The following is a 22,613-nucleotide window of genomic DNA, read 5'->3' as shown; positions in this document are numbered from 1 at the left end:
ATTAGCTAAGAAAAACGTAGGACAGTAACGGTATATGCACACATAAATTGTGGTTGCCCAGTGTATATGTGGTATTTTTTAATTTGGGGTCAAAGGTCATTAAGGGGTCACTTCCGGTATAAAACGAAATACCTTCAAAAATTTTTATCAGCTAAGAAAAACAAAGGACAGTAACGGTATGTTCATATATGAATTGTGGTTACCCAGTGTATATGTGGTATTTTTTTATTTTGGGTCAAAGGTCATCAAGGGGTCACTTCCGGTCTGAGACGAAAAACCTTCAAAATGCCCCTTCTGCCACAAGTAACATGGCATAGTGATGCCACATGCAAATGTACATTGACACTAGCCAATGTCTATGGGACTTTCATATATTTTGGGGTCAAAGGTCAATAAGGGGTCACAACATGGCTGTGTTCGTGGTCTTAGACCACAGCTAAGTCTAGTTCTTTCTTCTTCTTCTTCTTCTTCTTCTTCTTCTGTCAACCATTACATTTGCTCTAGCACTCACATGCTTACATCGATTTTGACCTAACTTGGTCATAATGATCATTGACCGTGCCCCTACATGTCACATGAAACTTGTGGGGTCAAAGGTCATGCAGGGGTCACATGGGTCAAAAACGTGATTTCAACTAAAAATGCATCTTCTCCCACAACTTACGTTGGACAGTGACCCCACTTGCACACATGCATTGTTATTACTCAGTGTCTATGTGGTGTACACAGATTTGGGGTCAACGGTCATTAAGGGGTCACTTCCGGTATAAAACGAAAAACCTTCAAAAATTTTTATTATCTAAGTAAAACATAGCACAGTAACGGTATGTTCACATATGATCCGCAGTCACCCAATGTATATGTGGTATTTTTTTTATTTGAGGTCAAAGCTCATTAAGGGGTCACTTCCGGTATAAAAAGAAATACCTTTAAATGCATCTTCTTCCACAAATTATGTGGGACAGAGACGCCACTTGCACACATGCATTGTTATTACCCAGTGTCTATGGGGTGTACACAGATTTGGGGTTAAAGGTCATTAAGGGGTCCACTTCCGGTATAAAACGAAATACCTTCAAAATTTGTATTAGCTAAGGAAAACATGGGACAGTAACGGTATGTTCACACATGATCTGCAGTCACCCAATGTATATGTGGTATTTTTTTATTTGGGTTCAAATCTCATTAAGGGTCACTTCCGGTATAAAACGAAATACCTTTAAAATGCATCTTCTTCCACAGATTCTGTAGGACAGTGACGCCACTTGCACACATGCATTGTTATTACCCAGTGTCTATGGGGTGTACACAGATTTGGGGTCAAAGGTCATTAAGGGTCACTTCCGGTATAAAACGAAAACCTTCAAAATGTTTTATTTGCTAAGAAAAACATAGGACAGTAACGGTATGTTCACACATGAATTGTGGTTACTTAATTCATATGTGGTATTTTTTTTATTTGGGGTCAAATGTCATTAAGGGGTCACTTCCGGTCTGAGACGAAAAACCTTCAAAATGCCCCTTCTGCCACAAGTAACATGGCAAAGTGATGCAACGTGCACACATGCGTTGACATTAGCCAATATCTATGGGCGTTTTCATATATTTTGCGGTCAAAGTTCATTAAGGGGTCACAACACGGCTGTGTTCGTGGTCTTAGACCACAGCTAATTCTTCTTTCTTCTTCTGTCAACCATTACATTTGCTCTAGCACTCATATGCTTACATCGATTTTGACCTAACTTGGTCACAATGATCATTGACCGTGCCCCTACATGTCACATGAAACTCGTGGGATCAAAGGTCACGCTGGGGTCACAAGGGTCAAAAACGTGATTTCAACTCAAAATGTATCTTCTCCTACAAATTACGTAGGACAGTGACGCCACTTGCACACATGCATTGTAATTATCCAGTGTCTATGTGGTGTACACATATTTGGGGTCAAAGGTCATTAAGGGTCACTTCCGGTATAAAACGAAAAACCTTCAAAATTTTTATTAGCTAAGTAAAACATAGCACAGTAACGGTATGTTCACATATGATCTGCAGTCACCCAATGTATATGTGGTATTTTTTTTTTTGTTTGGGGTCAAAGCTCATTAAGGGGTCACTTCCGGTATAAAACAAAATACTTTTAAAATGCATCTTCTTCCACAGATTCTGTAGGACAGTGACACCACTTGCACACATGCATTGTTATTACCCAGTGTCTATGGGGTGTACACAGATTTGGGGTCAAAGGTCATTAAGGGGTCACTTCCGCTATAAAATGAAAAACCTTCAAAAAATTTTTATTTGCTAAGAAAAACATAGGACAGTAACCGTATGTTCACACATGAATTGTGGTTACCCAGTTTATATGTAGTATTATTTTATTTGGGGTCCAAGGTCATTAAGGGGTCACTTCCGGTATAAAACGAAATACATTTAAAATGCTTCTTCTTCCACAAATTACGTAGGACAGTGACGCCACTTGCACACATGCATTGCACAGTGTCTATATGGTGTACACACATTTGGGGTCAAAGGTCAGTAAGGGGTCACTTCCGGTATAAAACGATACACCTTCAAAATGCCCCTTCTGCCACAAAAATCATAGCAAAGTGATGCCACATGGACACGTGCATTGAAATTAGCCAATGTCTATGGGGTTTTCATATATTTTGGGGTCAAAGGTGATTAAGGGGTCACAACACGGCTGTGTTCGTGGTCTTAGACCACAGCTAAGTCTAGTTCTTGTTTTTTCAGGCGATTTTCAACCAAAAAGCCAAGAAAGACCCTTGATTTTGACTTTTCGCAGCTCCAAAAGACCCCATTTTACTTGTTCACAGCCCGGTTCGCAGCTCCGAAAGACCCCCTTTTACCGGTACGCCGTCAGCTCCCAAAGACCCACCACCTCAAAATTCCGGGGGAGCATACCCACCAAAACTTTTTGATGTGCCCCCCCCCCGGGGCTAAAGGGGTACCGTAAAATGGGGTAACTTTGGGCACTTTTCAGAGTTTTTAAACCACTGCTTCCAAACAAAACCACTTATATTTCTAATTATCTCTTTTTTTATGACATTAGGGTTTCCTTCTACACCTTGCAGTTGAAAAAGATTTTAAAATAATTTTGTAAGGGTGCCCTAGGGATTAAAATTAGCCTGACCAAAGTTACCCCGCATTTGGGGCAACTTTGGTCAGAGTAGCCTATTACAATCCACGAAGAAAAAAAAAATCAAAGAAAATTAATCGTCGCTGTATATGGGCAAGTTATTGTTTTTTTTTACATTTGACCCCTTGCAAAATTAATCAAGCACACATCCTCGCTCACAAATATCGATTTTTATTGTTTCTAAAAAAAATGTAAAAAATGCTCATTTTTGGTCAAAAATCCTGATTTGTTCATAAATTTCGAGGAAATTTGACATGAGCGACTATTATTTCTTCCAAACATAATTCTCAACAAATTGACACCAAATATGACTAAAAACAATATTGCTGTACGAAAATATGATCATTTAAAAAAATATATTTGACCGACCAAAGTTACCCCGCTGACCGAAGTTACCCCATTTTACGGTTTTGAGAAAATCCAGAAATTTTATGTCAATAGGGCCTACTTTAGTGTCATTGATAAGGGCCCGGCCCCCCAACTCAACACAAAAGTTGGCAACCATGCGAGTTACCAAATCTTTCAAAGACCCCCTTTTGCACTGATTTTTCATCAAATTTACCCCCTTTTTCATACAAAATCGAGGACAAATTTTGGCCAAAAACAACCCATTTTTTGTGGTTTTCTATGACTAGAATTTCCAACACCCATTTTAAATGACTAGAATTTCAAACACCCTTTTTCAATGACACTAAATATTGCCAAAAAATACTAGATTTTCTCAAGTACCCCTTTTATCCAAATTTCGCGGACAGTGCAAATTAAATACCCCCTATTTTGTTGATTTCACAGTCAAATTTCGTTGACATGCAGTCCAACTTATTTGGCCAATTTCGCGGTCCTTGCTGCAGTGGTGAAAACATTAACCCTTTTCCGCGCTTTTTGGTAACTCTCATGGTTGCCAATTTTGGGTTGAGTTGGGGGCCGGCCGGCCGGGGATAAGGGGTGTTTGAAATTCTAATCATTGAAAAGGGGTGTTTGAAATTCTGGTCATTAAAAACTACAAAAAGGGGTTGTTTTTTGGCCAAATTTTGTCCTCGATTTTGTATGTTGTCCGGATAAAGTCTTTTTGGGAAGTTAACAGGTACCGGTAATGTTGCTCCAAAAATACATGCAATGTTTACCATTCTCATCGTACAGTGCACAGACTAGGAAATCTTGAGCCTAAAAACCTTGCTCCTGAGGAAGAAATCACAATGCAATACAAAATTGTTTTTACTGTTTTATCAAGATACAGGTATAATGATTCTCTTTTTCCATTTAAAACAGATTAAAAGATAAATATTTTAAATTCTGCATTCTGCTGTAAAATTAAATACATGTACATTTCATGTAAATATTGTTCTCTGTCAATCAAGACGTGTTAAAAGACAAACAAGAAATGTCTTTAAAAAAGACAATGCCTCAAGAGATTCCAGCGGGCACCATTTGTTATTAGCTTATAAGAGATACTTGAAATGCTACACTCATAGAAATGACTTGTTCGCCTTGTTGGCGCAATTCAAAAGGAGTAAGTTTGGACAACTCAAAATAGTGTAAAAGTTGCCAAAACAAAATTCATTTACTTATGAGATGCTGAACAACCTCGAAAAGTTCCGTCATCTAATCAACTTTGTTGGAATTACTTAAAAGTTGATGTAAGTTGTTGCGTCAACTTTATAAGTAATGCCATCTTCTGAATTCAAGTTCAGGGAACTTAGAAAAATAAACAAGGTTCAAAGAACCAATTAGTTGAGTTATTGTAACTCAACATGAGTAAGTTGATGTAACTCGTTCATATTAAGTTACCGGTACTTATTGTTTTGAGTTAGGCCTAAATGTTCAAATTTCCTGGCTCGCTACAATCATAATTAGAAATGACTCGTTCGCCTTGTTGGCGCAATTCAAAAGGAGTAAGTTTGGACAACTCAAAAAATAGTGTAAAAGTTGCCAAAACAAAATTAATTTTAGTTATCCGAACTTAAAAAATTCAGTGCTGAAAAAGCTCAAAAAGTTCCGTCGACTAATCAACTTTGTTGGCATTAATTAAAAAGTTGATGTAAGTCGTTGCGTCAACTTTTTAAGTATAATGCCAACTTCTGAATTCAAGGTTCAAAGAACCAATTAGTTGAGTTATTGTAACTCAACATGACATGTAAGTTGATTGATGTAACTCGTTCATATTAAGTTACTGGTACTTATTGTTTTGAGTTATTCCAATTTGGTACTTTGTTACTTAATTCACGTAATTGGATCATTTTCTGCACAATTAGCAGTATTCAAATATTTATTTTTGTAATCAGTGCAAAGCACACCTCTAGAAAATTATGCTATCCTAGTTTCATTTTCTGAGTTGTAACAACTCAATAGGCCTAAAGTAAGTGCAAATGATTGCAACTAACATAATGATATCGAGTCAGCGTTACTCAAAAGTGTACGCGTTGGCATTACTCGGAAAGTTGACGCAACAACTTACATCAACTTATACTGAGTAATGCCAACGAACAATTCTAGACCATAATTTAAGATTTGTAAATTGGTATGCGCAAGGGGGGGGGGATAATTTTCGGCAGGCCGAGGGGGGGGGTTTGGCGATTTTTGGCGAGCCGTTTGAAATTTTGCCCCCGGAGCCACAGGTCGAGGGGGATGCATAGATGTTTTCGGGCACCGTTTCTATTAGGCCTATATACGCCCTTGGGGGAGGTGGTTTGGCAGACCATGAATTCACCACCCCGCCACATAGGGTAATTAGGCTACCCATAGGCCTAGGTGGCTATAGACTTCTCCGTAGTCCACTTGCCCATTTTGCATACTAGCTCTGGCTATTACATTTAAGCATAAACTTCTGATTTATATTGATTAGTGTGCAACTGATAGATTTTCACATCTGTATCTGATCTTTTCAGTCACCGCACTCCCTCTGGTTGTTAGCTTCCCAAGTGGACTACTGACTTTGCCTTGCGGTTAAGATTTTTAACACGGGACTCTATGGAGAGTTAGGCCAATTTCTGGCCTGAAATTGGCCATGATGTAGGCCTAATGCATCTTTAAATGGATCTGCCTTGTGATTGGTCGCCCATATCTCGATATGGTTTAAATCTTCCGGGTCCGCGCCATTACCATTAACTACGGTACATCGTACACAGTTATCTGTGGTATTTGCGGCGCTTTTGTGTTGACGCGAAAGTTAATCTCTCATCAAACATCTAGCGCGTCTTGTACTATACCATGGTTATAGTACTTGTGGTTAATGGACTGATAAACAAGTATGCTTGACAGTGTGTTTTTAGAGAGCAAAGTCCAGAGGGTAAAGTTCTGCTTAAAATTCAAAGTCCATAGTCGGATTTTCGGGGTTTGCTATCAATAAACTGGTAGATTCCAAAATCAGAATCGTTCAGTATTAAAGTGAGCCATTATAATTATGCAAGATAATGTTGCATTCAATTACTTTTATTGTTACTAATCATCTGATATTTTTAACTCTTTGTGACCATTTTACTATTGAATAATTTAATTTTAATAAACATCAGTATAATTTTTGAGTTCAACGAAATGGGTTCATCATGACTAATAATAACATATTTTTAATAAAATTCGACTATGGCATAGTCTAAGGTGGCTACAATTTGTCACTCAGAGAGAGAGAGAGAGGAAAGAGAGAGGGAAACAGTTTTTGGCAATGCAAAACATGCCCGGAAAACTTGGGGCAACCAATTTTTGGCAGGTCGAAAGAGGACAAGAAGACTGATGTGCACATTCAGTAGGCCTACAAATTATTAGACTTGCTTCAAGTCCTTTGGCGTCCCGCAATCGCATGAGTGAAAGTAAAATTCATGGAACAGGAAGCATCTTCATCTTCATTGTGTTAAACGGCAATGAACAGAAGCTTTGACATGATGACATCTTCCAAAAATTTCTGTTAGTACTTTCCAAAATTTTGAAGTTATTCTTTCAAAATAATAATTTACCATTGTGAAAATCTATTTTGCTTTTGAATTGCTAGGCCAGATAGTGGACTTTCTTATCATACTTTACCCCAGGCAGGGGTAGTGTTTGAGCAAAATACCCCCCCCCCCCGGGGGCCCCCCAGGCCCGGACCGTGAGGCCTAGACACGGGTTGAGCCCGGGTACTCACACCTCCGTCACTACGATTTCCACTGGCCTTGTGAGGAAGGAGCAACGTAGGGCCATGATGTCGGGCTAAGACACGGGGTGATCTGATCCCGGATCTGATCTGAGGGAGTCCAGTATAATTATGATATTTCTACCACTAGGCCTAATTATAAATGGGTCCTATGAAGAGCATGAGTAGAGAAAAAGTAGAGAAAAAGTAAGGAAGAAGCATTGATCCTGAGACGAATATACCTAGGTATATTCTAGGTATCCTAGGTGAATTCAAATTTGCCATCAAATTGCATCGTTTTATATATCAAATTAAAGCCCTTGAGTAAACTAAGCCAAAACTGAAAACCTTTTTTTCATAGCACTTTCCGTAGCAAAGTTACATCTTGTCAAAGATTGACTTTCATCAAAAAGATTCAGCTAGCAAAATTCCCCAAAACGGCATTTCGGGGTGTTTCTAGATCTTAGTCTCATGGCGATGGCAGCTTTTTTTAATGGAACTGCTATCAAAATCCTCTAAAATTCCATGTGCGACTTGATTATCACCATAAAAAATCATATATTTGGGTCAAGTGAAGTATAGAAAACATATTTATGTAGGTTTCCTTCACCCACCTATTCTCGAAAAATTCAAATTTCTATGTAAATATGCATTGTGTTGGGGCCCCGGTCTCGGCGAATTCGCTGACTAGTAAATGTGTTAACTAAGGTTTGCCTAGGTTACCTATATATTCGTCTCAGCATTGATCAAGGCAAATTATGACCGAGAATTTATGATAGGTCATACTTTTATCCATAATGGAGGGGGGGGGGGGTAAAATAATGATGAGCTTCTCAACCTGCTTCTCACAATTGTAATCTCCCTAAATAAAATAATGGATCGGTCTTTTACCCAGAATCAATGACGTCACGTCCAATTTCGACAGTGCGCTGCTGCAGTAATGGCTGAATGTCAACAACAGAGGAAATTCTGAGAGAGGTGAAACATCTTGAGCTCAAAATTACTTCTAACACGGTGAGTATTTCACTGATTGTATAACAGATAATAATACCCGCATATGGACTGATATAGTAACAGGAGTCGTAATTATATTGTAGCAAACATGTCAAATGGGCTAACACACCCTGCAACTATCTGCACAAGTCATGAAATAATTCATGAATTGAAGCAATGAAAACGACCGTGCCCGTGCGGGTGCAGACATAGACCGTAAGGTACTAATTTCGAGGAGCATAACAAACACCAAATTGGTGTCATAACAAACACCAAATTGGTGTCGTGTGTCGTGTGGTCTTTCAATTTGTGCCGAGTGTCCTTGGCAGACTTGACTACATGCTTCAGTGGTCATGAAAGGATTCAATAGATAACCTCTGCCCCACTATATATCCAGGCTGGACACATCACACTACCGTGTGATGTGTCCAGTTCGTCGCCGAACTTACATATAAGATGGAGAGCTTAGCATAACGGCCTGCCTATTTACGCTTCCTGAAAACACTCTTGCACATAACATAGAAAACCACAAATTCACTAACTTCAACTTGCACTACCGACACCATGAAAAATATTTTAATTATTACCGATCCTTCAGAATACTTGCAAATATTGGCAGTTTCATAAAATCCTGCTGCTGAAAATCGTAAATTCCACAATCTTCTGTCAGATCCAGGTCAGTAATCACAGGTGGGCGAATCTACCAGCGTGACAAGACCAGAGATAATAAAAGGATGAGAGGCCACGCCCGTACAAATAGCTAGCCTGATTGGCAAGCGTCGTCGCTGGCCAGATCTTCTACGGTCGTGTATGATGAGTAGAGACCATAGAGCCTTATATAGGGCTCTGTGGAAGAAACGGTTCCTAATTTTGAAGCCATGGATAATATATTCATTTATACGAGAACCATATTTTTGTACCAATCACAGAACAGAATTTCACTTACTCACAGCTGTCAATCATTCTTGTGAAACGTAAGCTCCGCCTAGTCAAGGTCTTCTTCTGCGCATTGGTTATGCGCATTATAGCCTCCAGCACAAATCCTGTGCACACGATCAGGTTGGATGGGCGGTTTACGCCTGGTTTACACAATAGGAACTGCGATGCATCCTAAACTGGATCGCTTCCGTGTATTCGCATTGCATGGTGGGTAATCGCCTGCCAGTTTGCGTAGCTCCACGCTCACAACGGTTTAAAATCAACACAGGTAAATCCATATAAAATTAACATGGACACAAAATTGACATAGCTTATGTAATTCAAATAATAAAATAATAAAATGTAATATTATCATGATAGATGCACGTTTTATTAAAACTTGAAAAGATTATTAAGTCCAATAATTTGTTTGTGTTAGCTTGCACGAGTCACAAAATGGCGACCCATCACGCATTTTCTGCATGTGCCGACATTAGTACTCATAGTGACTGTCCTCAAACTAGCGCCAGTGTGTCTCAGGCCTGATAACGACCCCAGGTAATTTTATGCAGAAAGTTTTCTTGCGAACAGCTGCAGGTGACAATTAAACAATGAACACGGCTTGTTTATGTACATGCGTGGGGAGGCTTGTACGTCAGCTGCCGTGTTTTGGACATGTTCCGGCGTAAAAAAGTGTAGTTTTTCTTCATGAAAAATACCAGCGATGACCAGTTTTTTGTGGGCTATTTGATTTACAGGTATGTCGGTTCGTCATAGGGTAGAAATGATAGCTGTACAATTTGTATAACATACAGTTTAACATAGGCCTAAACATTAAATGGGCACAACTCGACCTTCCGTATTATGCACAAGTATGTGGAAGTGGCAGGCATAGCCCCACTAAATCCCCAGCTATTGTCTGAAATTGCACCTCGGAAGATATATCTAATATTATAACAACTCAGGCCCTCAAATGATAGTCATATAACGACCAAAAGATAAATGACTGACTATCATTGAGGACTGAGTTCCGCAGTCTAGTGCGGGTACGGTGGTGCTCGTGCTATGTCCTATTTTAATATTTGATGCAAGTGTCAATGAAGTATAAATAATAAGTTGTAACATTACATTTAATAACACCACAGATAACACTGTGATAACACTTACACAGATGAATTTTAAGTTTTTATTAATAAGCCAAGGCTTTGACTTTTTTGAGAAAGCCAAAACTGAAAACCCTAGCTTGTACTTGTCATGCTTAGTCTTGCCAGCAAGACTTCAGTCTTTATCATAAACATAATGACATCTACTGACCTGAGAGAGTATGGTTACAGTTACTGGAACTAGCCCTGCTTGTGCTCGAGATGTTTGTTTGTTTGTTTTTTATTTGGCAAGATCATTGACATTCATTACATGACATTAGATTATACAAAAACAAATTATAGAGACCCTTCAAAACCCTTCAATTACACCTAGGCTATGAGGTTGACGGGCAACGCATCCAGAAATCATCTAGAAGCATAATTTGGCGTCACTATCACCAACCAACTGGATTGGAAAGACCATGTTCGAAATGTCACTGCTAGCGCAGAAACACCTTGGGAGTCCTTAGACGTAATCTTTCATCTTGTCTGGTACATCTCAAGTCAAAGTAGAGCATACCAGGCACTGGTACGACCTAAGTTGGAGTACGCCTCGGCTGCGTGGAACCCGTACGTCAAACAGCAGGTGAACGCATTGGAGGCAGTGCAGTGCAGCGTCAAGCAGCTAGATTTGTTTACAACAATTATGAAAGAAAGGCTAGTGTTACACAGATCCTGCAACGCTTTGAGTGGGACTCCCTAGCTACCAGACGTCTGCTCAACCAGAATACAATGTTCTTCAAGGGGGTACTACACCCCTCGATAAATTTGTGTCTATTTTTGCATTTTTCTAAAAAACTAATAAACACAGTGATAACAAAAGTTATGTATATTATAGGGGCAATTAAGGAATCAAATTACTACACTGGAATTTCAGTGACGCAAGACAAGTACTAGTGGTTCGTTATTTATGATAAGAAATAAGGTACCGCTAGAATGTACCTCATTTCCTATCATATCTACTGAACCGCTTGTCTTGAGTCACTGAAATTTCAGTGGAGTAATTGGATTCCTTGCTCCAATAATATAGGCCTACATATCTTTTGTTACCAGCGTGTTATTATTTTGTGAGAAAATGCAATTTAAATAGTCACAAATTTGCCACAGGGGTGTAGTCCCCCCTTAAGATACCGTACATCATGGGCTGGTTAATATTTCTTTCCCCTCGGTACTACCATCTGTTCGTCAGGGTAGAGCATCCAACATCTTTACAATGTAGCTACCAGTACCAGGCCATACAACCGAGGGTCAACACCTACCGTTATTCCTTCTTTGTTCGTACAATACCAGTTTGGAACAGATTGCCATCTCCAGTCGTGTCGTCTTTGACAGTTAGCCATTTCCAGGCCTTGGCGTTACCACTTCTCCGGGATATGGCAACTACGCCGACCCACCAATCCTCGTAGTCTTCGGGGCTTCGCCCCTTTTTACTCGCACTTCTTTTACCGTACCAATAAACCAGTTGAAAAAATATATTTAGTACATTGTAACATTACTGAAGTAATTTTTTTATTTTTTCTTGAATTTAGATATGTTTTGCTTACAATAAGACAACAATTAGTTGGGACAACAAATTATTTTGATGATGCGTGCGTGAGATTTTACTCATTTTCCAGCTTTTTGCGTGACATTTACTGCCTAGGCGTGAGATTATATACTACCTTGGCGTGAGACCGTGAGAAAGTGACCCGATGCGTGAGACTCACGTGAGAGTTGACAGCCCTGATGCATGGTTTGGATTTTTTTAACACTTGCTCTGATTGGTTCTCACTGTATTTAAAGAGTGTAAGGATAGGGGGGTCACATCATTATTTTATCTACAATATAAATGTTTGGCATTAAGTTTTTCAGAAGCATCTTGCAAAAGATGAAGATAGCAATTTAAATGGTTCAAATTGGATAAAGCGCTTTGAGTTACGCCAATTTAAAATTGCCGTAAAATTGCTGTTTTTCAGGATGATTTGGATAAAAACGCATGTTTTCGACAATATGGCATGTTTGAAGACTAAAAAATCAAAATTATATGCTTCCTATGTCTGATTTTCACTTTAAGTTGCTGTATAACTGAGTCTTTCAACATAGATATGTCAAGAGGTACATCATTTGCTTCAGTTTTTAAAAAAGATTACTCCAAATATGGACTAAAACACCAAAATCAAGGATCGTCATAGACTCTCATTTTAACCCCTTGCAGAATAAAATTGCAGGTTTACGACATTCTCAGATTAAAAATATGAATTGTGAATGGCTGCATTTACACTAAGCCAACTCTAACCCTTGGGTTGAAACACAAAAACAACAACAAAAGCTTCATGTGCATCAAAATATTGTGAGAAATTGCCTCCAAAGTGGGAAAAATCTAGAAAATCAAGGAAATTGCCGCTCAATGTAAAAAAAGTGCTACAGAATGAAACAGCAAGTTACGGACACCCTCGGAGTAAAAATATCAACTTTGTACATCCATATTCAAGGTAAAACAACTCTAGGACTTCAAGTTGGACCACTGCAGTAGATAAAAACAACAAGTTGGTCATAATATGTTGATAACTACACTCCAGAAATGGAAAAATATGAAAACTTCACAAGTAAGGTCAACAATTTCTATATGGGAAAATACACAGGAAAAAAAAAAAAAAACAAATGTTTCAATATATTGCCATTTTTGAACCCAACATCCTAGAAATTTCTTGTTTACGTCAAAAGAAAGATATTTTTGTGGAGATTCAGGAAAAAGGAGTCTCAATTTGATTACACATGTGGCACACAGTAGGGTAACTCATCATCTACAGTCATCATGTCAAAATTTCACCCTTGGACGGCGTTTCCTATGGGAAAATACACACGTTTCGGGCAAAAAAAACATCAAATTTTCAAATTTTCAAATTTATCGTGGAAAAAAACAAGTTGTGCCAAAATAAAGATACATTTCTCATGGTTCAGAAAAAGTAACTTTAAAATTCACTACATCGTTGGCACCGGGTCTAAAAACTCACTTTCTAAAGGCAATTTCTTAATTTCTTCTGCGGATCCAGACACTGGTCTTTGCTGATAAATAATCGGGTGCTTTCACAGAGCCGCCGTGTAAAATTCAAAAGGTCAATAGACCTAAAAAATATTTTTGTTGTAACTACACATATGGTCATTTTCACAGTAAAGGGTGTAACTTTTGATTTTTAGGGTCAAAATTTCAAACCACTTAAATATGTTTCTGTTTACTGAAATCATGCATAGAAGCAACTTAAATTCCAGTAAAATAATGTTTCAAGGCTTAAACCTTTTGATTTCTAATAAAACATTTGACATTTCCATAACATTTTGGTTAAAATCTAAGAAAAAATGTATTTTACATAACCTCAGAAAATTATGACATGAAAGCTGGAATACATGTGAAATCCCATTCCAAAGTAAGTCAACAGATATAAGTTAAATTTTATACCATGTTTTGCTATGTTTGTAATTGCAGTTTTGAAAATTTTTAACATCAAGTGTCATTTACAATGGAAATTTCCAAACCTTAAACATATTTTTTAAGTTTTAATTGGGTTCCTAAAATAATTTGAATGTCTAACTTCATGTACAAAATACTACTTGATGAAAGGAACCTCCCAGCCAAGTTTCACAGAAATTGGAGTTATTTTTTAGAAATGGCAATTCAAGCGATTTGTGTTTCGGAGGCTTCAGTTAACAACACAGGTGATCATAAAAGTAAAATATTTGGCTAACTACTACAAGTTGACATAAAAAATAGGTAAAAAATATCACAATTACCAATTTTCATGCTTTGCTTCTAAGTATTGAATTTCAGTTGTGACAAAATTAAATTATCACAGCAAGTCATTTTTTTGTTTCGGAGGCTTCATGTTAAAACAATTGTTAAACATTACAGAAGTAGTTTTTTTGAAAACAACAGTGTTGGGATCATCTAAGCTGTTATTTTCTTGTGTGTATTGAATCAATGATTCTATGCGGCAGATATTGTAGATTTATCACATGTTAATTTTTTCACCCATTTGTTAAGTATGGTGTTTTTTGCATGTGAAGCCTCCGAAACAGGCTTTTTTGGGTATCAGTATATTTTTCAAACATTAACCATAATGTCAAAATTTTTTTTAATTTATGACATTCTTCACATATCAAGTAATAATTACAATGCAGATATCAGTATGAAACACACCAATTTAGATATGCATAGATGATAATTAATCTTATTGTTGTTTCGGAGGCTTCATTTGTTTCGGAGGCTTCAATTGTTAACGGAAAGTTTGTATTGAGTCCCATTTTCAAACGGTGATATATATCTCCACGATTTAAAAACATGTGACTTGAGGATCTACTTTGCTACATTTTGATAAATAGATTGGATGAGCTCTTTTATTTATATTTGCACAAGCTTGCTGAACAGTTTGTTTCGGAGGCTTCAAAACAGTTAACGGAAAAACGGCTCTTTGAAGTCAAGATTTTATAAAAATTTTAAAAGCTTGCAAATCGACTAATTTTTGTTACCCATTTCAAGTTAAGATAACAACTGTTATGAATCAAGAAGAAGTGAAGAAATAACCAAGAATTATGAACCAAAGCTACACCCACAAAGTTTGTTAACAATTGTTAACGGAAAATGAAGCCTCCGAAACAACAAATATCGAAGTCCGGTTCTCAAAAATACAGGGCTGTTCACAATTAAATCTAATGTGGCAGTGTTTACTGAACATATGACTGTACTTTCAGGATAAGAAAAATTATCCATGAACTAACTGAAGAAAACACAGGGTTTTACAAAATGTTACTGTTTTTATAGTTTTTCAAAATGGCAATATTAAGGGGTACTACACCCCTGGGCCAATTTTGTGCCTATTTTTGGATTTTTCTCAAAAATTATAGCGCATTGGTGACAAGTAAGATATGAATATTATAGGGGCAAGGACTACAACTACTGCACTGAAAATTCAGCAACTCAAGTCAAGTAGTTATTGATTTATTGATCAAATATTGGTTTTCCTCATTTTTGACTGTAACTCCACAACTGTTGTCTGTGCTGAAATAAAATTTCCAGTGCAGTAGTTGTAGTCTTTGCCCCTATAATATACATGTCTTACTTGTCACCAATACGCTATAATTTTTGAGAAAAATGCAAAAATAGGCACAAAAATTTGGCAAGGGCGTAGTACCCCCTTAAGTACATTTAAGCCTGCTAAAACTGAACGCAGTAACTCCCAAAGCTGATTATGCTACCCAAGGTAGCTGCTAACTAGATGACTTATGTGGCCAAAAATCATGGAATTCTGTGGCTTTATTAGAACACTACGGATTAAAATGTTAAAAATCCAAAGTTACACCCTTTACCGTGAAAATGACCATATACTAAATAAATATTTCAAAATGTTTAGGTCTGTATGAAGAAAACAATTTGATATTTTTTATGCTCAAAACATGCCATTGTTCATTTATGGGTCGTATGCAGACACCTAATGAGCAAATGTGTGACCCCCCTAGTAAGAAAGTGTAATTTAACCGACGGCATACTCATAGAAATACCATTATACTTATTCCTAAATTTTAGCCCTTGCATGCATGCTTGGACCAGAAATGCTTCCATACATTTTTATAGTGTATACTGACTACAATTTTAATTATTGAGCCCCTCCATTCCACCAGTACCACCTGCCCAAAAGTAAGGGTCGCTCCAAAGGAAGTATATCGTGTTTTAGTACAGAATCATTAGAATTCATTCATTCATGTTATTGGATTTGGAATAATTGGAGAGAGCATACAATTCTGAACATGATGATGCCTCAATCATTAAAATCTGTCAAATACATGTATTAGCGAAAATATGTCATTTTGATTATTATTTATTTCAATTGTCATAAATTACAAACATGAAAAAAAAAACACTAAAAGCAATTTAAATGACAATCCAATATTATTTTCTTGATTGATATAACTTGATTGTCAATGAGATTCTTTGTCAGATATCATCTATATCAAGAGTGATTTGAATATTTGCTACACAAATAGGTTATATTAGAGTCCAAGTTTTCCGCTTTTACGGAAAACTGAAGAAAATCACGGAATCGGAGGTACAACACGGAAAATTACATTTTTGTATGATGTGACAAAATTGTTAAAAGATAAGAGAAATAAATGTTAAAAACAAGCATGAGTTGTGTATATCAATTTTGATGATAAAAATACTGTTTAATAATACCGAAATAAAGTTATATTGCCAAGGCATGAACCCCTACATGTATATCCCTTCAAACATCGTAATAGTCGGCCTATTGTGAGAATATTCCAATCAGAGCATATTGATCGCGATATTGAACACTTTATTGTGACATTAATATCATTGTTTATACATTTTAAGCTTTATTCATGACACAGATTTACAAATTTTACAACACGGATTACAACACAGAAAATGGATTTTAGAAAACGGTAAACTTCGGACTCTAGGTTATATAAAAGATGTATTAAAAACAAATTGAAAATGATACAGTTTGTATTTTTGCACACACCAATAAAGTCCTTTTTTTTAAAAAAGCTGAAAGACTTTACATTGTACAGTCTCTCTAAAAAAACATGCTATTTAGCATATATATCCCACTATCAATACCTGGTCAAAATGATGCAACCAAAATTTTTAGCCCTCCACCCCCTATGATCTAGCCTAAGAACCAATCAATTAATATGAGCCTCATGGAAGAACAGAGGATACCTTTAACATCCACTGAATGAGTAACCGAGGCAAAAGAAGAAATAAAACAAACAAACAAAATAGATACTGGAAATCCTGAGATTAACAGCTACAGTGACATTGGTGATACTGAGATGTGTGTGTTCTGAGATTTGTATTGAAATTGGTTTGTTGTTGAGTGTAATGAGGCTCATTTTCCAGCTTAGTGAAGTGATTGAAATCGGGCAAACTAGAGTATTTGCACCAAGCAGGAAATGGTCTCAACCAAAAGATGACCAAACATTCTATAACTCAGAAAGCAATTTTTAAAAAACTTACAGAGCAAATAACCATGAACATTACAAGTTTTGCCGGGAAGTTTTGTGAGGGAATTTAGAGTCAAATAACATGGAAGTAAAAGTTTTATCAATTGTTGACTGTTCAATTTAACTGTTTAAATTTAAGCCCTAGAATAAAATATTCAAACAGGATCAAGCAAGGCGTATGTAAGGCTGGGATGCATGTAATGTGTGTGGTACATTGTATGCTGGTACATGTACATACACTGAATAGTGTTATTTGTACATAGATGGGTTATTTGGGGGGGTTATTTGTACATAGATTGAGTTATTTGATCATTACACCAGTTGTTGAGGAATTGTTATCAAAAAAAAATTGACATTTAGATGAACAATACCATTTTATATATGGCGGACAAACTGTAGCACGAGTTACCGTAGTACGAGTTACCATGTTTTTGCCAGTCAATGTAAAACTATGAGGGGCACAACTTTTTAAGGTATACCAAAACAAACCTTATTATAGCAATTACTTATCATATAATCAATAAGGCTGTAGTGTTTTTTGTTTTAGCACACCATCAAAATAAAAATGAGTGATTTTTAAGCATGTCCTCTGCTCGTAGCACGAGTTACCGATTTTTACAGCTGTCCCATACATACAAAAGTTGATATCCTGAATTAGCAATACTATGAGGATCTAGCCTTGAATGTTGGGTATTAAAATACAAAAAATACAGATTCCAATCAAATCAATTTAAAAGCTGGAGCACAAAGTATGTAAAAGGACGCCATAAAGTGTAGCACGAGTTACCGTGGAATTGCCCATATTTATATTTAGCTAAATTAAGAATGCTGATTATGCAGAATTAAGACTACCTTCTGGTTTTAATTTTATACACCATTCCGTTTTCACGTACCGGTAATGGCTAAAATCATTTGTTTAAGTACCGTACTTGTAAATAAAGTAAGTAAACAAATTGGAACATTCATTTCATAATTGAATGTACACCCTTGGCCAATTTTGTGCCTATTTTTGCATTTTTCTCAAAAATTATCTAGCGCATTGGTGACAAGTAAGATATGTATAGTATGTATTATAGGGGCAAGGACTACAACTACTGCACAGGGTTGCCAAAAGATTTCAGCCCGAATCGCGGGTCAAAAAATCGAAAAGTCGCCCAATTTTTCACTTTACCATTGGTTTCTATGGGGCAGGTAACTAGCGGAAGTCGCGGGAGCCAATGTTGAAAAGTCGCCTAATTTTTTTTCTTAACCATTGGTTTCTATGGGACAGGAAATTGTCATAAGTCGCAGGAAAAATCTTCAAAAGTCGCCCAATTGGGCTACCAAATCGCGGGTTTGGCAACCCTGCTACTGCACTGAAAATTCAGCAACTCAAGGCAAGTACATGTACACATAGTTATTGATTTATTGATCAAATATTGGTTTTCCCTCATTCTTTTACTATAAGGGTCGGTTCATAGTGAATATTCAAGTCGAATATTCGCTTCAATACTGTTTGTGACGCCAAAATATATACGGCAACGAATAGAATATGAGTTGAATCGGATTAAATATCGCGAAACTGATAGCGAGATACTATTGATTTATATGAAATGCTCGAGGTCACCTGAATATCGCTCGATTTAACGATGATTTCAAAAATCCCCAATGAAAATTAAGGGATCTGGAATGAGCGTTTTGAGCGTTTCGACAGTATTTTTGGGGGACATGAGAGCTCATCAGACATATCAATTACATTATAAATACGAATAATGTCTTTCTGATATCAAATAATTTTCATTTTTGAAATTCACGATATAATACAAATTTTATGACAAATTATTCAAATTTGATATTTTTCACATATTGATATATAACAGTCCTCGAAGTAAATATTATAAATCTAATGATATTTTCTTAAAGTGTATGTAGCTGGGAGGAAAAGCCGACGATCAATTGAAAATTTTGCCCAAAAATACCTAATTTTTTTTGGTGTTTTGGGAAAAAAAATCCATATCTTTAATACGAAAGGTCAAAATTGTCAATTGATTGTCGGCTTTTCATCCCACCTACATACACTATAAGTATAAATCATCAGTTTAATTTGAGTACTGTTAAATATCAAAAATATCAATTTTTAATCATTTGCCATAAAATGTGTATTTCATTGCAATTTCAAAAATCAAAATTATTTGATATCAGAAGGACATTCTTCGATTCAGAATCCTATTCGATATATGTCTGATGTGCTCTAATGTCCCACAATAAATAGGCCTACTGTCCAATCGTTCGTACCCCATCCCTTAACCTGCCCAGTTGTCAAATACGCCTGGATAGTTCCAAAATGACTGATAACGAACTGAAAGAAAATGCTATGGGCGCACACCACTAAATAATCTTCCCATTGAAATACGTGTAAAAACACCGGCTTTCTTTGCTCATTTTGAGGCCTTTTGGGCTCGTTTAAAAATTTTTTATGATGACCAGTCGATTGTAAATCGATGAAAGTTTAACATATGTTTCAATGTATAGGGGTCCTTATTGTCCTTCCACCTCGCTTTTCCCGCCATTTAGGCCGCTGAACAGCGCCTCGCTGTTTTTGACATGCTCTCAAGACTGTAAACCCCTTTCTGCCTATTTTTTAGTACGCGGACCTATTTTCTCAATAATTATAAAATGCGACTTTTTGGTGACTCAAATTTATGTATAGGCTTTCCACTTTTATTTAAGCTATAATTCGCCACTCTTTCTGATTAATAAGTCTAAAGACCAGCCCAAAATACCTCAAATAGTTTCTGTATTTTACCGGAACTCATTGATTTAGTGGTGTGCCCCCTTATTAGTGCGGTACAAGCGTACCCATTTTTATATGATATGAAAGTAAAGGAAAATGCCTGGCAGACAATAGCATTCCAATGCTGTAGTGATGGTAAGTAATGTTTTATGCAAATAATATGATATTTAGGCTTACAAACATAACCTAAATGTACAAGTGAATGTTTCCATATTAACGTAGCTCTATTTAAATCGACTGATGCAGAAAAATAGTCTAACTCCAAATTCAGATTTATGCCTTCACCCCGGTTTTACATAAATAATGTTTGGCCCAAGTTCTAGGTCCCCATATGCATCTGCCCCTGGCAGAGGATGTGTGAGGGTCTGGGGGTGATAAATCATTGGTTATTGATATATAAATGCGCTTGCCATGGAGGTTCACCCATTTTTGTCATCTTTTCCGCACTAGCGAATTCTTGACGCTTTTGGCACCTATAAACGATGTTATTTTGGGCGGAATAAAGATGTAATGCGTTGTTATCAGTCAAATTCATAATTATAATTAATAATTAAGAGGGCAAAACAAGTAATATGTAGGAATGGATATATAGCGCTTTGCAATGAATATCTTCATAAACTATGCAGAACAACCAAAACCACCTATCTTGTGACCCTATCATTGCGTGCGCTTTTAAAACAAATTCTTGTTTAGTGTAGATATCGGTGAACGACGTATCATTACAAAATTAGGCCCTAGCAATGTAGGCCTACACAAGTTTGGAACGAGACTTTTATCTTTTGACGCTGTATTTCGGTCAAATGCCAAAATTGATTGCTCAATGAATCATGAAATGAGAGCAATACTACTTTGATGATACCGATCTCAAGTGGATATCAGCCAATGAAAAAAGTATTCACCAGAAATATATTTGTGGGAGTTGAATTTTGTTGAACTCGATAGATATATATTTGGTGGGTCACCGTGGGTGGTCTCATATATAACACTTGTGAGGGCTGTCATATTTGTCGTCGCTTCAATCATATCTTATTATATTTATATATTTATTTATTTATTTATTTATTTATTTATTTATTTATTTTATTTTTATTTATTTATTTATTTATTTATTTATTTATTTATTTATTTATTTATTTTTATTTATTTATTTATTTATTTATTTATTTATTTATTTATTTATTTATTTATTTATTTATTTATTTATTTATTTATTTATTTATTTATTTATTTATGTATTTATGTATTTATTGACTTATTTATTGACTTATTTATTTTTTATTTATTAACTTATTTATCTATTGACTCATTCATTTCTTGATTTGCTTTGCAGTTGAAACCTACAAGAAGGTATGGGTCAACCTCCGCTCCTGGTTTTTGGCATATTAGAAAATATCAGTGTTTCAGAGTACAAATTTCACAATGAAAGTAGTAGGCCTATAGATCTTCTTCTCTCTTTCTTTCCCTTTTCTCTTCTCCTTGAGTCCCTTCCCCTTTTCTCTTCTCCTTCCCCCTTTTTTTCCCTCTTTTTTCTTTTCTTTTTTCCCCTTTCTCTTCCCTCTTTTTTCTTCCCTCTTTCCCCCTTCCCAATTTTTTGACTCTTCTTCCAGGTTATTTGTGTCGGGGGGGCAGCTTGCACCCCGGCCCCCACTGGTTACGCCACTGCTCCTATTTAGACCCATTTATACAGACACATTAAATCATGATAATAGTTCAATGGAGTTTACCTATTATGATTTTATTAACTTCGTTAAAGAAATTCTCTAAATTTTGCTTACCTTGGTCAACGGGCAATACTTGTTAACAGGCGGGCAACGCTGTGAATTGTAGAAATATATCTTTCTCCGGTTCATAGTTTTATATTCGAAGCCGCATATATTTTGACGCCCAAAACGTATTTCGAAGTCGAATATTCGCCTTCTCAATATTCACTTTGAACCGCCTTTACTCCACAACTGTTGTCTGTGTTGAAATAAAATTTCCAGTGCAGTAGTTGTAGTCCTTGCCCCTATAATATACATATCTTACTTGTCATCAATGCGCTATGATTTTTGAGGAAAATGCAAAAATAGGCACAAAATTGGCCAGGGGTGTACATGTAGTACCCCCTTAAAAAATAAACCTGAGTGTATTTATTTGTAATTATATTCCGAAATTTGTATGTATACCCCGTATAGCAACTCAATCGCCCAACTCTATTGTCAGGTTACCAAAATAGACTCCTAGTTCCATTTCAAAAGCCTACTCCCTCTGTGGAATACTTTTTTTAAAGTCTTCCACAGAGTAGGCCTACATGGCAGATTTTGAAATGAAATCGCCCATTTTCTAAAACAACCACGAACTGTATGTAGCAACATACATGTATGCATGTTATTTATGATTTTGAAATATTATTTAGTCAATATCTAGAGTAGATTTGATGACATCATGTTTCTGCCAAAGTTGTCTGAGATTCCATTGCAGTGGATGTCGATCAAATTTGATCATACAAAAAAATAACAATGAAAAATTATAATTTTAGTGATAATAGCC

General features: G+C 36.4%; 2 protein-coding genes across 2 annotated transcripts in view; both read left to right on the top strand.

Moving 5' to 3' along the window:
* Positions 1-22,613, top strand: part of LOC140165612 (ubiquitin-conjugating enzyme E2 T-like) — a 264,610-nt gene that overhangs the window by 70,015 nt on the left and 171,982 nt on the right. The window lies entirely within an intron of this gene.
* LOC140165609 (E3 ubiquitin-protein ligase SIAH1) overlaps positions 8,184-22,613 on the top strand; it is a 69,262-nt gene continuing 54,832 nt past the window's right edge. Inside the window, exon 1 of the mRNA XM_072188892.1 lies at positions 8,184-8,273. The gene's annotated coding sequence lies outside the window, so the exon portion shown is untranslated. The remainder of the gene's footprint in view (positions 8,274-22,613) is intronic.

Source organism: Amphiura filiformis, chromosome 12, assembly GCF_039555335.1.
Source record: "Amphiura filiformis chromosome 12, Afil_fr2py, whole genome shotgun sequence".
NCBI classification, from domain to species: Eukaryota; Metazoa; Echinodermata; class Ophiuroidea; order Amphilepidida; family Amphiuridae; genus Amphiura; species Amphiura filiformis.
Note: the sequence above shows the minus strand (reverse complement) of the source record. Positions and strands in the feature narration are given on the sequence as shown.